Source organism: Cervus canadensis, chromosome 1 (assembly GCF_019320065.1).
Source record: "Cervus canadensis isolate Bull #8, Minnesota chromosome 1, ASM1932006v1, whole genome shotgun sequence".
Lineage (NCBI taxonomy): Eukaryota > Metazoa > Chordata > Mammalia > Artiodactyla > Cervidae > Cervus > Cervus canadensis.
The window spans coordinates 114780962-114795238 of NC_057386.1; the positions used below are offsets into that span (position 1 = coordinate 114780962).

At 50.8% G+C, this 14277-nt stretch overlaps 1 protein-coding gene and 1 long non-coding RNA gene across 5 annotated transcripts in view; one reads left to right on the plus strand and one right to left on the minus strand.

Moving 5' to 3' along the window:
* Window positions 1-14277, minus strand: part of KIAA1671 (KIAA1671 ortholog) — a 124851-nt gene that overhangs the window by 28130 nt on the left and 82444 nt on the right. The window lies entirely within an intron of this gene.
* Window positions 7789-12421, plus strand: LOC122421987. Its single transcript, XR_006263700.1, has 3 exons — window positions 7789-7828; window positions 8423-8510; window positions 12370-12421. It is a non-coding gene; the product is annotated as an uncharacterized LOC122421987 (long non-coding RNA).

A 14277-nucleotide genomic window follows, 5' to 3' on the forward strand; every position in this document is an offset into this window, starting at 1 on the left:
AGCCAAGGGCTCCGTTTCCTCCTGGTGCCCGGCCCAGTCTGTGGTTTTGTTCAAAGACCCTGACCAGGGTCCAGGGTGCTGCCCGCTGTAACTCACAGCTCAGCCCCATCCACCCCTGCCTCCTAGTCCAGCCCTCGAGAAGCCAGAGGCCCTGGAAAACGCTTGGTGGATGGTGTCTCCTTGGCCAACCTGTAGCGGCAGCACCCAGGTCGGGGCAGAACTGCCTGCCGCAGGGTCCTGTCAGCACATCACCTGACTCAGTGGGTTACAAGTGGGTGAGAGAGCTTGGGAGCCTCTGTCGTGAGCTCTAGGACACAGGAGCCGGGCCCACGCACGGCTCCAGGCCAGTTTACCGCTGGCTGCTGGCCGAGCCCGGAGACGTGTTCAGACAGACAGCACACCTTGGTCAAAGCCTATAAACGAAATAACAGGCCCATCTGGAAGGACCTGGTGCTGATGCAAGCTTTTGGGCATGCTGGATAAAGCCCTGAGCACCCTTGGGGCCAGGACCCAGCTAGCAGGACCTGCTCAAGGTGGAGACGGCATCCAGGCAAGGGACCCTGAGCATCCGGGCACTTTGGCTCACCCTGGGTGAGCGTGGACCATGGCCAGGTGGTGAGAAACATACTTTACCACATCAGCCTCCAAACGGTCCTCTCACCAATCTGGGAGGTGGGTTTTAGCATCCCAACTCCTAAACCAGGGTCCAGATGCACTCCAAACTCGGGACAACTCAGATTTTTAGCAAGGCAACAAGCAGACATACTGTATATTGGGAGGAACCCCCAATGGGGTCTAGAGGAGGGTTTCCCAATCTACCAAGTTGGGCACAATTGTGGGGGGAGGGGCTTCCGCTGTGCCTAGAGGAAGCCAGTAGCATTCCTGGTCTGTACCCACTGATGCTAACTGTAACCCTCTCCCCACAGCTGAGACAACCCAAACTGTTTCCAGACATTGCCAAGTGTCCCTGGGGAGCAAAGTCACCCCTGGTTGAGAATTAGTGGTAAAGGTCCATGCATTCTCTACAGAGAAACTGGTTCTTGGTGGGGACCTTATGTTTTGGCATATAAAGCACAGATATGTATATACTACATGTACAGATGGGCTTCCCAGGTGGCTCAGTGGTAAAAAATCCACTTGCCAATGCAGGAGATGTGGGTTCAACCCCTGCGTCAGGAAGATCCCCTGGAGAAGGAAATGGCAACCCACTCCAGTATTTGTGCCTGGAGAATCCCAGGGACAGAGGAGCCTAGAGGGCTACAATCCATGGGGTCACAAAGAGTTGGACACAATTAAGCAATTGAGCATGCACTCATGCACATGTACAGACATACACTAGTATCTATGATATTACAATTTCATGGAAAGGCAAGTAAGAAAAAATGTAACGAAAGCGTTCTTTAGGGGAATTCCCTGCAGTCCAGTGATTAGGACTCCGGGCTTCCACTGTAGGGGGCACAGGATCAATCCCTGGTTGGGAGGGAGCTAAGACTGCAAAAGCCGCACAGTGTAGCCAGGAAAAAAAAAAAAAAAAACAGAGAGGGAAAAAGGCTCTTTGGGGGATGATAACTTAAAAAAAATACTCCCACAACTGGGTAAGTACTGTTGAAAGGCAACCACAAGCAAACGTATTACTCTTCCTGCAGCAAAGTGCATGAACAGCCATACCATACTGTTAACAACCTCCTGTCACCACAATGGGAGGGGGTAGTTTTGCCACAAATGAGGGAGGGCTTTGTGGATTTCAGAATGGTGGGTAAGGGTTGCATACCTTTACCACAGGGGAGAACCGGAGGCTCAGAGAAAATAAGAGACTTGCCCGTGTGGGCGCATGTGTGCTCAGGCCAAGGTTCGGCTGACACCAGAGGGATTTAATCAAATCCTGCGCGGCACGAGCTCTTTGCCGGCATCCCTGTCACCCCACTTCGAAAGGTTACTCTGATTATGTAGGTGATGTTCACTGTCGCATTATTTATAAGGCAAAAAGACTGGAAACATCCTGTGTGTCCCAAAACCAATCTGGGCCTGACTAAATAAAGTGGGCATAACCCGAGACATGGACTATACGTAGTCTGCAGGTCCATGTTCATGACATGAAAGGTCAGTCATAGAAGAGAAAAACGCAAGAAAACTAGGCACAAAAGCGTTCTTGCAGTATAATTCCATTTGGCTGATCTATCTGCAAAACTATGTATATATACTGCATATAGAGTTTTGCATGGATATATGGGTATGTGTATATAGCATACATATGCAAATATATGCAAAGGAATTATTTATACACAAGTGCTATGTGCTAAGTTGCCTCAGTCATGTCCGATTCTCGCCATTTCATGGGCTGTAACCTGCTAGGATCCTCTCTGTCCATGGGATTTTCCAGGCAAGAATACTGGAATGTGTTGCCATTTCCTCCTCCAGGGGATCTTCGCGACGCGGGGATTGAACCTCTGTCTCTTAAGTCTCCTACATTGGCAGCTGAGGTTCTTTACCACTAAAGCTACCTGAGAAGCTATTTATATGCATATGTGCATATATTATATATGCATATATATTTTGCACATATGTCTATGCATACATTTTGCATATATATTACACATATGCAAAATATGAATGTATTTATATATACATGTGTATATATATCATATATTCACATGGATTGTATATATTTTGCATAAAAGTGAGTCGCTCAGTTGTGTCCAACTCTTTGCGACCCCATGGTCGCATGTCCATGGAATTCTCTAGGCCAGAATACTGGAGTGGGTAGCCTTTCCCTTCTCCCAGGGATCTTCCCAACCCGGGGATTGAACCCAGGTCTCCCGCATGGCATGTGGATTCTTTACAAGCTAAGCCACAAGGGAAGCCCAAGAATACTGGAGTGGGTAGCCTATCCCTTCTCCAGGGGATCTTCCCGACCCAGGAATCTAACCAGGGCTCCGGCATTGCAGGCAGATCCTTTATCAACTGAACTATGAGGGAAGCCCTCACGTATGTGTGTGTGTGTGTGTGTGTGTGTGTGTGTGTTTGTGTGTGTATACACACATACACATATATTTTAAAAGATTTAGGTTTGAAGCATCCCACTCTCCCTCTCCCACCTCCCCAAACTGCATTCTAAGCCTAGCATTCTCTGCCTACTCTTAAACACTGAGCTTCCCAAATAAAAACATGAATTAAGCATGCAGAGTGTGAGCCGCTTCCTCCACCCCCATGGGGCAGCAGAGCCAAGATACTCCTGGGCCAGGGCCGGTCTGGACTCTCCAGGTGAGAGGACGGGGGCGGGCAGCCAGGCTGAGATGAGGCCCTGCCCATTCAGCTCCTCGGTTTCCCCAGCAGATGCCGCTACACAATGTTCTCTTTTATTCTACTTTTATTTTTTCAGATTTTTTTCTATGTGGACCATTTTTAAAGTCTGCATTGCATTTGTTACAATATTGCTTCTGTTGTTTATATTTTGGTTCTTTGGCCTCAAGGCACGTGGGATTGTAACTCCCTAACCAGGGATCGAACCCACGTCCCTTGCACTGGAAGGTGACGTCTTAACCACTGGACTGCCGGGGGGGTCCCTATTTGCTTTTAAACACTGATCGGGTACCGACTGTCAACGTGGAGACCCATGCTGGGGGCATTCTTAAGGGTCATCTCCAGATGTGAAAACCAAACGGGGGGCTTCTGGTACTCAGCTCCCACTGGGCGGGGGGAGCGTGTTATCCTTGGTCAGGATCCCATTTTCCAGATGGGGAAACAGGTTCAAAGGGACATGACCTGCCCACAGACGCACTGGAGTAAAACCCTGGCAGCCGGGTGTCAACCCGGCCTCCTAGGTTACCTCCCTCACCTCCACTTTATTTAAAAAATTTTTAAAAAAAAGAAAAACCTTTATTTGGCTTTGCTGTGAAGCATGTGGGGTCTTAGCTCCCTGACCAGGGATCGAACCCGTGTCCCCTGCAGTGGGAGCGCAGAGTCTTAACCCTGGGCCGCCAGGGAAGTCCCTTGCCTCCACTTTAATTCTTTAACGGCATTTAAAGAATTAAATGCTGGGAACTGCTATAGTTCCCAAATGTTTTTCATGACAAATAACATTTCAGGAATCCGTTGCTGAGGCCCGGGGGAAATCTGGGAAAGACAGAGGGATTTTCTTTCTGCCCCCTCCCCCCAAAAGAGAAGTGCAGGCAAAGGATTTGTTTGAGCAGCTCATCTTGGAAAGGCCATGTGATGCGGGAGAGTCCAACCATCATGGTGGGGGGGGGAGGGTCTGAGGTCAGACAGACCTGGGTTCCCGTCCCGGCAGTGCCTCATGCCAGCTGCATGACCTTGGGCAGCTCGCTCCACCTCTCTGAGCCCACACCTGGCCATGACTGCCAGATCCTTTATTATCATCTATGCTGTACTTGTCTTGAAAAGTGGGAGTGCTAGTTGTTCAGTCACACCCGACTCTTTGTGACCCCATGGACTATACCCCGCCAGGCTCCTCAGTTCATGGGATTTCCCAGGCAAGAATACTGAAATGGGTTGCCTTTCCCTTATCCAGGGGATCTTCCCGACCCAGGGATCGAAACTTAGTCTCCTGCATTGCAGGCAGATTCTTTACCGTCTGAGCCACCAGGGAAGCACTAGTCTTAGATTCTCCCGAATACCGCTGAGATGCTCCTGCCATCGAAGCACCTCCTGACCAGTGTGAAGTTCACTTTCTGCACAGATAACCTTCCCAGGGTGTCACTGTTTTATTTTTTTTTTTAATATACAGTTTACAAACAGACTTGCATGTCCACCTGTGCACACTCATGTACACCACTGGGAGAGTGACTCTGCTCTTTTGCCTGGGTTTTTTCATTCAGTGGACTGCAGTTGGCTGGGACCTCACTTAGGGTGGCAGGTATCCAAGACCCCAGGAAGCGGCTGGGCACCACAGGAGGAGGTCACGTTCAAAAGAGACGCCGGACGCTGTTTCTGCTGCCTCCCTCCCGGAGGAAGCACAGGTCAGGGGGGTCGCCAGGACCCACCCCTCCCCATCCTGCTGGAACATGCCAGCAGGGTCACCCTGTGGCCCCTGGGGCAATCACGGTCATTGTCACCGTCCAAGGGGAGGTCCCTGGAGGGCTCTCCACCCCAGAATCCAGCTCTGCGGCCTGTGCCGCCAGAGAGAATGAAAACAAGGGGACGCGGCCGAGTCCGCCTGAGTTTCAGCCGCCGCCCTCCACCCCCTCGGGCTTTCCAGTGCTGCGATGCCTGCGGCCTGACGGTTTTTTAACTCAATCCACCCACGCTGGGGAAAAAAAGCCAGTGGCATTTTTTTTCAGATCTTCCCCCAGCTCCCTATTTATAGCATGCTGACAGGCGAGGGAAGGCTTCCAGCAATAATTAGGGAGCCCACACCGGGGACCCAGGCCTCAGGTGGGCCCCGCGGCCGTCAGGTGGCTCTGCGGACTACCGGGACCCACTCACTGTCCCCAGAGAGATGGGATTCCCAGGTGCACATGGCCGAGGGGGGCTGAAAGAAGCTTAGGGCTTCCCTGGTGACTCAGTGCTAAAGAATCTGCCTGCCAATGCAGGAGACACAGGTTTGATCCCTGGGTCGGGAAGATCCCACATGCCACGGAGCAACTAAGCCCGTGGGCCACATCTATTGAGCCTGAGCTCCAGGGCCCGGGAGCTGCAACTACTGAAGCCCATGCACCCTAGAGCCTGCGCTCTGCAGTAAGAGAAGCCACCACACATTAGAGAGTAGCCCCGATCACCACATCTAGAGAAAAGCCTGTGCAGCAATGAAGACCCAGCAAAGCCCAAAATACTTGTTTAAAAAAAGCAGGTTAGTCGAGCACTATGAGAGCAAAAGGGCCACAGGCCTCCCGTGGGGGACACACCTCCTGTTCGTTTTCCTTTCTTGCCCTGAAACATCACCAAGTTCTAACATTAGCCACGCATGGGCCCTGGCAAGGTATGGGTTAACGAACAGTGATGGGGCTTGTACGGGGCTCCCCAGGGAAAGAAGGAGGTTCTGATGGGAATCCCTGGTGCAGACAGGCCTGGGTTCCAAGACCCACTCTGCCCCTGCCTGGTGGTAGGGCCAGGGGCGGGGGGTCTCACTGGGCCTCAGTTACCCCATCTGTACAATGGGAACAATCATCATATTTCATTCAGTTGCTGTTGAAGACCAAATAAATATTTGTTTTAGGTTTGGCGAGTCTGGGTCTCCTTGTACCAGAGGCCACGTGACTCTGAAAACTGCCCCGGCTCAAAGTCTGCACTCTGTTTTGCCAAATCTTAGGACTGCTCTAGGAGTTTGTCCAGTGGCCTGCGGGAGAGGGGAGGTGTCGGGGGAGTGTCATTTGTTGAACTGCGCCAGGTAAAGGTCCAGGGCCAGGTGTTGTTGTAAAGTTAACCAGGGAGGACATGGCCCCTGCAAAGGAGTGTCCACAGAGTGCAAGTCCCTGGAATGAAGGTGACCCGCAGTGAGTGGGGCTTAGATTGTCGGGCGGGAGTCAAAGCCCGGAAGGCTCCCTGGAGCTCCCTGGGTTTCACCTGCCTGGTTTAAAGGGAGCCCAGGTGGACTGGGAGAAGGTAATGGCAACCCACTCCAGTATTCTTGCCTGGAAAATCCCATGGATGGAGAAGCCTGGTGGGCTGCAGTCCATGGGGGTCGCTAAGAGTCGGACACGACTGAGCGACTTCACTTACACTTTTCACTTTCATGCATTGGAGAAGGCAATGGCAACCCACTCCAGTGTTCTTGCCTGGAGAATCCCAGGGACAGGGGAGCCTGGTGGGCTGCCATCTATGGGGTCGCACAGAGTCGGACACGACTGAAGCGACTTAGCAGCAGCAGCAAGTGGACTGAGAGCCATGGACAATATCCACCTGGCCTCAGCCCCCAGAACTACTGGAAAACCAGACCCACAGTCCAAGACGACAGCGGTGCAGGTTCAAGGAGACGGAGCTGTAAACCCACGGGGCTCACACGCTCCTTGAGGGGAAAGGACCAGTTTGTGACTCCAAGTCCCGCTTTGGGCTTGAGAAGTCCCCGGGAAGGGGCTGGATTCTACAACTTGTGGACAGGCTTGTGCATACTGCTGATTTTTCTCCTTCTCGCGTAACTGGATATAGGTTCCATTGTAGAGGGAAAGGAAAAAAACGTTCTGACAAATTAGAATATTGACTGGGATGGGTTTCCCATTGCTAGGCAACCAGAGGCCGTTGCTACGATGCACATCCCGTCCCCTAGTCCCCCGCCCCAGGACTTGAGTGTGGAATAACGGGGTACTACAGATGTTAAAGGTCTGGCCACAGCAATACTTGATGGAGAAATTTGCAGCTCGCTAAATTCTTAATCTTGAACAAATACCCACCATGTTTGTGGTGTTTCCTGGCTTAGGGGGTGTTACCAAGTGACTCACCCCCATTGCATTTCCCCCTTCTTCAGCCCCTAAGGGGCAAGGACTATCCACAGCCCCATTTAAAGCTGGGTATGTGTGGGTGGGTATGTGTGTGTGCGTGTGGGAGAGTGGGCGAGGCTTGGCGAGAGAAAGGGGCTTGCTCCAGGTCACAGAGCTAGGACACAGTGGAGCCAGGGTTCAAATTTATGTCTACTGACCTCCAGACCTTGGAAGTTGCCAGGCAGACCCATGAACTCAGGGTCTAAATCAGAACCACTGGAACTCAGCTTCGAGAGGCTGGAAAATGGGAATCCACTTCGATGGACCATCTCTTTAAATACAATAATTGTGGGGAGGTGCACAGCCTGGATCGGCTAACTCTGAACAGGTTCCTCTTCGCAGGAGCAAGGCTGGTGGTTGCAGCCTGCCCGGTCCCTGTCTCCCCATGGCCTTCCCAGGTAAGCCGCATCACCTCGGCTCCCCACTTCTTACTAGGTAATTGCCTCTCTGAGCACCACAGGCAGTGAGTGTTTCTTTTATAAATATCTTCAAAGCAGCATCCCCAGAATTCCCAGCAGAGAAAAGATGAACACAGATGCTCAGGGGACCCCTTCAGACTGCCTAGATCCTATATTAATTCTTCCTCCACTGCTGCTCAGTTGGGAGCTTGTTGCAGGGGGGGAGGCGCGATGTACAACTGGCTGGGGCTTCTCTCTGCTGAAGTACTGAAGCTGGCACCCCTTTCTTTCAAAGTGAAGAACAGGTAGGGATTGGGATTCCCAAAGCCCCAAGGACAGGCCACCCCCCTGAGCTCCCTGGAAACCTCCTGAGGCAGCTAGTAACCACAGCCCACTCTGACACAGGCATATAAGATTCTGGCATGTGATAAGTGATGCCCACGTGGGGTAACCCAGGCTTTAAGGTCTGCTTGGCAATACTTCCGTGGGTTGCAGAGACACAGTCCTGCATTTCTTTAAAGACTCTGAATTCCCATGAAAGATTAAAGATGATGCAAAGTTTTTTTTTTTCTTTCTTTTTTTCATCACTGCAAGTTGGCAGTCCACCTCTAGGATAAACCAACAAATGAAAAAATACATGGAAATGCCAGAATCAGGAATGGTGCTGTACTGGACAATGGAGGTATGTTCAACTTGGGGCTTCTTAGTGAATCCAAGAAACCAGGACGGAGTTAATTCAAAAGGGTGGCTCATGCAATAGGGAAGGAAAAAAAGAGCCTGTGCAAACTCATTTCTACAAATGAACCCACAGAGATCATGCAGAGACTGTGGCATGCAGACTGTATTATGAGGCATACCTATTTACTGCTTCTCCCTATAGGAAAATTATACTCCCTTCTAGAGCACAGGTGTGGTCATGTGGTTTAGCCCTAGCCAATGACGTGCGAGCAGAAGTGATGTCATCTATTTCCAGGCAGAACTTTTAAGAGCCAGTGATGGATGCCACATTCTCTTTCCCTCAGCCCTGTGGTTGGTTATGTCCCTAGCAAGCTGCTCCACTAACGGGGGCCTCGAAGTGACAAAGACAGGAAACATAAACACAACCAATGTCAGTGGACATGTGGAGCACTCAGGGAAGAAAGCTGTTTTTCTGTTTAAAGCCACTGAAGTTTTGGGGGCTGTTTGTCACTGCAGCATAACCTAACCCATGCTGACAGATACGGAGGCAAACAATTTTTGAGACAAGGACAAGAAAAATGAACCACTACGTACTGAACAATGACTGCAGGACAGCCACTCACTTGACATACTTAAGAGCAGGAGCCTCTGAGGCATGCTGGCCTGGCTCTGCTGCTTTTTGCCTGTGACCTTAAGCATGAGTGGCTTAACCTCCCTGGGTCTCTGTCCCCCACATAAGTTGTTTACTTGCTGGAGACTTTCCCAAGTATACGCGGGTCCTGGCAGGAGGACAAACTCTCTCAGGGAGGGATGAGCAATTTTTGCTTTGAAAGGAAATCACTTGATTAGGACATAATGACTAATAACAGTAATTGAGCAGAAACAGAAGAAGAGACTTACAGGAAAAGAGGCTATGCCCGTTTTGATCCCCCAGCACAAGTCCAATCCACTGATTACTCAGGAATGAGCTCTAAAAATGAGGCGGGCATACAATGGTGCCCTCCCAAGAAACAGAAGACATTAGTCTCAAGTGTTCTTGTCTGCTGTCTTGTTTGTTAACCTCGGTTACTGGCTATTGCCAAGTTCCCCCAGGCTGAAGGAAAACAAGGTAAAGAGTGACCATTCCATGGGTCCATGACGCTTTCCTAAAGCCTCTGACCTTTACAGTCAGACCCCATGGGCCTGGTAACATAGAACAGACAACTCTGGGCGTGGGAGTGGATGGCTGCTGACAACCCTGTCCTCCTGTGCCCAGATTTTCAAAAATAAAGTCACAATTTTGTGCTGCAAACAGAAAGCATTACCCTTTAAAATAAGAGAAAAATGAGGGCTTCCCTTGTGGCTCAGTGGTAAAGAATCCGCCTGCCAGTGCAGGGGACTCGGGTTCCCTCCTTGGGTCGGGAAGAACCCCAAAACCTCGGAGCAACCAAGCCCGCTCACCACAAACGCTGAGCCCTCAGGCCACAGCTACTGAGTCTGTGCCCTGGAGTCTGTGTTCCACAGCAAGAGAAGCCACTGCAGGGAGAAGCCCGCGCACCCAGTGATTAACGGAGAGAGGGGCCCCCTCTCGATGCAACTAGAGAAAAGCCCTCGCAGCAGCAAAGACCCAGTGCAGCCAAAAATAAATAAATAAATAATCTTTTTTTAAAAAGAGAGCAACAATGAGGTGGTCTAGTGGCTAAAACTCTGCGATCCCAATACACGGGGCCTGGGTTCCATCCCAGGTCAGGGAACTACATCTGCCTGATGCAACTAAGAGTTCATGTGCCGAAACTAGGAGTTCTCACGCCACAGCTAAAGATCCCACATGAAACCACAAAGACCAAAGATCCTATGTGCTGCAACTAAGATCCAGCACAGTCAAATAAATAAATATTTTTGAAGGAGAAAAAAAAAGAACAAAGATGAGAAAATCAGTGACACTCTCTTGCTTGCCCATGCCAGACATCAATAATCAATTCCAGAACTGATGACGAGCCCTGAGAATCCCCAACACAGCACCCCAGGCAGCCACTGCATCATTCAGAGATAGTAGGTGGGCAAAGACCTATTTGGTACCCTGCTCTAGGTTATCTTTTATCAGAGTCATCGGATTACAGAGCTGAAGGGTACTAGGGAGGTTATCCTAGCTTTCAGCCTAGGGGAGGATGTACATATATATATATATATATATATACATAAAATGAAACGGGAGATGTACGTACAGGACTCACACCGCAAGCGCATAAAGTGCAGAGAAGCTGCATAAGGAGTATCAGTTCCCTCCCTTCATCCTCGTCGACACAGGACCAGGACAGTTTCCAACTCAGAGCTCAGGTTGACTGCAGAGTTCACGCTCTGGGGTAGCATCACAGAGATGCTCAGGGGCTTGAGTCTAAAGGCCGATGCGCGAGGCCGACCCCGTGTCCTCCCAGCTCTGTGAACACTGACAGGGCATTTCATCTCCCTGAACCTCAGTTCCCCAAAACGTACGGTGGGACGACACCACCTGCCTCGGGGGAGGTCTGCGAGGAGCAGAAGCATCAAAGCACGTGTAGCCGCTGGGAGGGTGCCCGGCACGGGGCACTCGGGGAATGCACAGGGTTTTCTGTAGCTCTCCCAGGAGCTGGGAGAGGCCAGGCCCAGGGGAGACGGCCCAGAGGAAAATGCTCTCTCCGTCTATTTCCAGAGCCACCACCCAGGAGGGAGGCAGAAGCAGCACCTTGTCTCATGGCTGCCATTGTCACAGCATCTAAAAGGTCCTATTTCCGCATTAGGAGGTGTTAATTAGTCACACATCTGGCTCTGATGCTCTAGACTTTGAGAGCAGGAAGGGAATCTCCAGGGTGTGAAGGCAGAGGAGAAAGCGGGAGGCTCCTGCTGTGAGAAGCGGCACACGGGGTCCAGGTGACACAGGACGGCCAAGTGTCCAGAGGCCCTCGGATCTTTGTGGCAGGGCGGGCGGGGCCTGTCGCAGACACACGTCTCACCGAGATGTGAGGCCAGACCTTTGGCAAGTCGATGGATCTCTCCAGGACGCGGCTGTCACACCTCTAAAATGGGATGGATACGATGACGGCTACAATAACTGCTAACATTTATAGTGTTTGCTAGGAGACACTGTGCTTAAGTGCTCTGTCTGCGTTAGCTCATTTCATCTTTTTCTTTTTTTTTTAAAATTTTCACTTTATTTTTTGGCCTCTCCTCCACAGCATGTGGGGTCTTAGTTCTTCGACCAGGAATGCCCCCTTGTAAGCAAAGGGCAGAGTCCTAACCACTGGACCACCAGCGAAGTCCTAGATCATTTTACTCTTGTTCTCTTTCATTCTTTTTAAGTCTTTATTGAATTTCTTACAACACTGCTTCTGTTGTTTATGTTTTCTTTTCTCCTTAGCCAAGAGGCTTGTGGGATCCTAGCTCCTCCATGGGGGATTGAACCCACACCTCCTGCATTGGAAGGTGAAGTTTTAACCACTGGACCACCAGGGAAGTCCCAGCTCATTCAATCTTTACATTAAATCTGCATATATGTGTATGCACATATATATATATTTATATACACAAAATAATAAACGTTATCCCCATCTTACCTAAGAAGACACTGAGGTTCAGAGACATTAAGGAGTTGGCCCCAGGCTGCAGGGCTGACAAGGGGCAGACACGGGGTCTAGAGTCAGGGCTGTGGGACAGCCAGTCCCGTGAGCACTGTGCGTGAGGTCCCGCGGGCCCGGCGGGCTCCCCTCTGAGCTCAGGACGCAGAGGTCATCTTGGTGTGACTGGTCCCTGCAGGACCCGGGTCAGGTTTAAGGTGCCGGTTGCCAGAATCAACAGCACAAGCTGTGCCTAGGGCTGCCAGCGTCAGAGACACCTCATTCTATTTCCAGGGTCTCTGAGGGATGATTTTGTTTCTGAAAACCGATCGAGAACGGCTAAAAACAAAATGCCAGAGCTTCTGAAAACAAAACAGAAGAGCTTCTGCAGAACCAGGGCTGGGAAGGGGGTGGGGGAATTGGATTTCAGCTTCTCTCCCTCCCTCCCTCCCTCTCAGGCTCCATCAGGAGGGCAGGGGTGGGTAGGGAACTGCGCCCCACCCTCCCCTCGCAGCAGGAATTGCATGCCAGCCAAGCCTGTGGTAAACACAGGAATCCAGCCGCCAAGCCCTCTGGCACATTCATTAATTAAACTCTATGGATTTGCTCTGTTCCCGGAAACCCCCACTCCTGTCAGTAATAATTGGAGGCCGACCAGGCTCAGGCTATAAGAACGGCGTGCGAGGTACTCGACGGCGCACAATAAGAAACTGGGGGGCCTGGGGTGCGATCCTGGACTGGCCACATCGTTTCCACCTCCGGGCCTCAGCTCCCCTTTCAGAACAAAGGGCTCTGAGTGGACGGAGCTGCTCTTCTGGCCTCTCAGGGCCGTTCAGGCCTGTCCCATCAATGCCCGGACAGCATTGATGGACACTTCCATGCACGGACCTTCCTCTCTGCCCAATAAAAATAGAGGAGGGAATGAATTCATGTTGACTCTACAAAGGCAGAGTCTTTTAATGGAAGCTAACGTATGCAATTCCAGGGTGGGGTGGGGGGGTGGCGGGGGAAGGACTGAGCAGGTTTCCCAAAGTGTGTTATGTAAGATACCAAACCCAGCAAAACCCTTTGTGAATTCCATACTCAACGCACGCCATCCAATTTAAAGGGATGCCTCTCATTTGAAGGGACATTTCCCCAATTCCAGATTTAGCAAAGTGGACATCTGACCACTGGGGTGTCCATTCCCTGCTGTGATGTTCTCTACCTCGAGTCAAAGAATGAACCTACAGCTCTCCTCTCGATGGAGAGAGTTCAGACAGACAGGATGCCAACGACCATCTCTGGAGGTTCCTAATGTATATTTGCATAATTAAAGGCTCTGAAAAGTCCTGCATTAGAAGCATTATTTAACCAAGTGATTCTTAAATGAATTGTCTCTGGTAATTTCTATGTGTGGAACAGGGTTCAACAAGCCAAGTGTGGCAAAAAGGAATTCTGGGAAACTCCCAGACTGGAAAAGTGAAGGCCAGAAGCCAGTTATGGGGGTCCCCAGTGTTGGCAAGGCGGGGATGGTCAACTGGACAAGCTAGGATCTAGCATCTAGGATCATCTAGGATCCCTTCCCTGGTCTGATTTTTGTGGAACACATTTATGTAATATCCATCCTTTGATTCATCTCTTTCATAAGAGGTACCATTCACATTCATCTCAAGCCCTCCCAGCAGCCTCTAGAAACATCCTGTTGTTGTTCAGTCACTAAGTCGAGTTTGACTCTTTGTGACCCCATGGACTGCAGCACCCCAGGCTCCTCTGTCCTCCACTATCTCCCGGAGTTTGCTCAAACTCATGCCCATTGAGTTGATGACGCTATCTAACCATCGCACCATCTCATCCTCTGCCGCCCCCTCCTTCTTTTGCCTTCAATCTTTCCCAGCATCAGGGTCTTTTCCAATGAGTCGGCTCTTTGCATCAAGTGGCCAGAGTATAAATGGCAACCCATTCCAGTATTCTTGCCTGGGAGATCCCATGGACAGAAGAGCTTGGTGGGCTACAGTCCATGGGGTCGCAAAGAGCTGGATGCGACTGAGCAGGCAGACACATCGTACAAACAAGGAAACCAAGGCTCCAGGAGGTGTAGGCAGTTGCCCACGGTTGCCCAGAAGCTAAATGGCTGGTCTCAGCTTTGATCCTCGGTCACTCTTACTCTGCAGCCGGCCTTCTTTCTTATGCTCCTGACCTTGTGGTTCCCGGCCCTGGTGG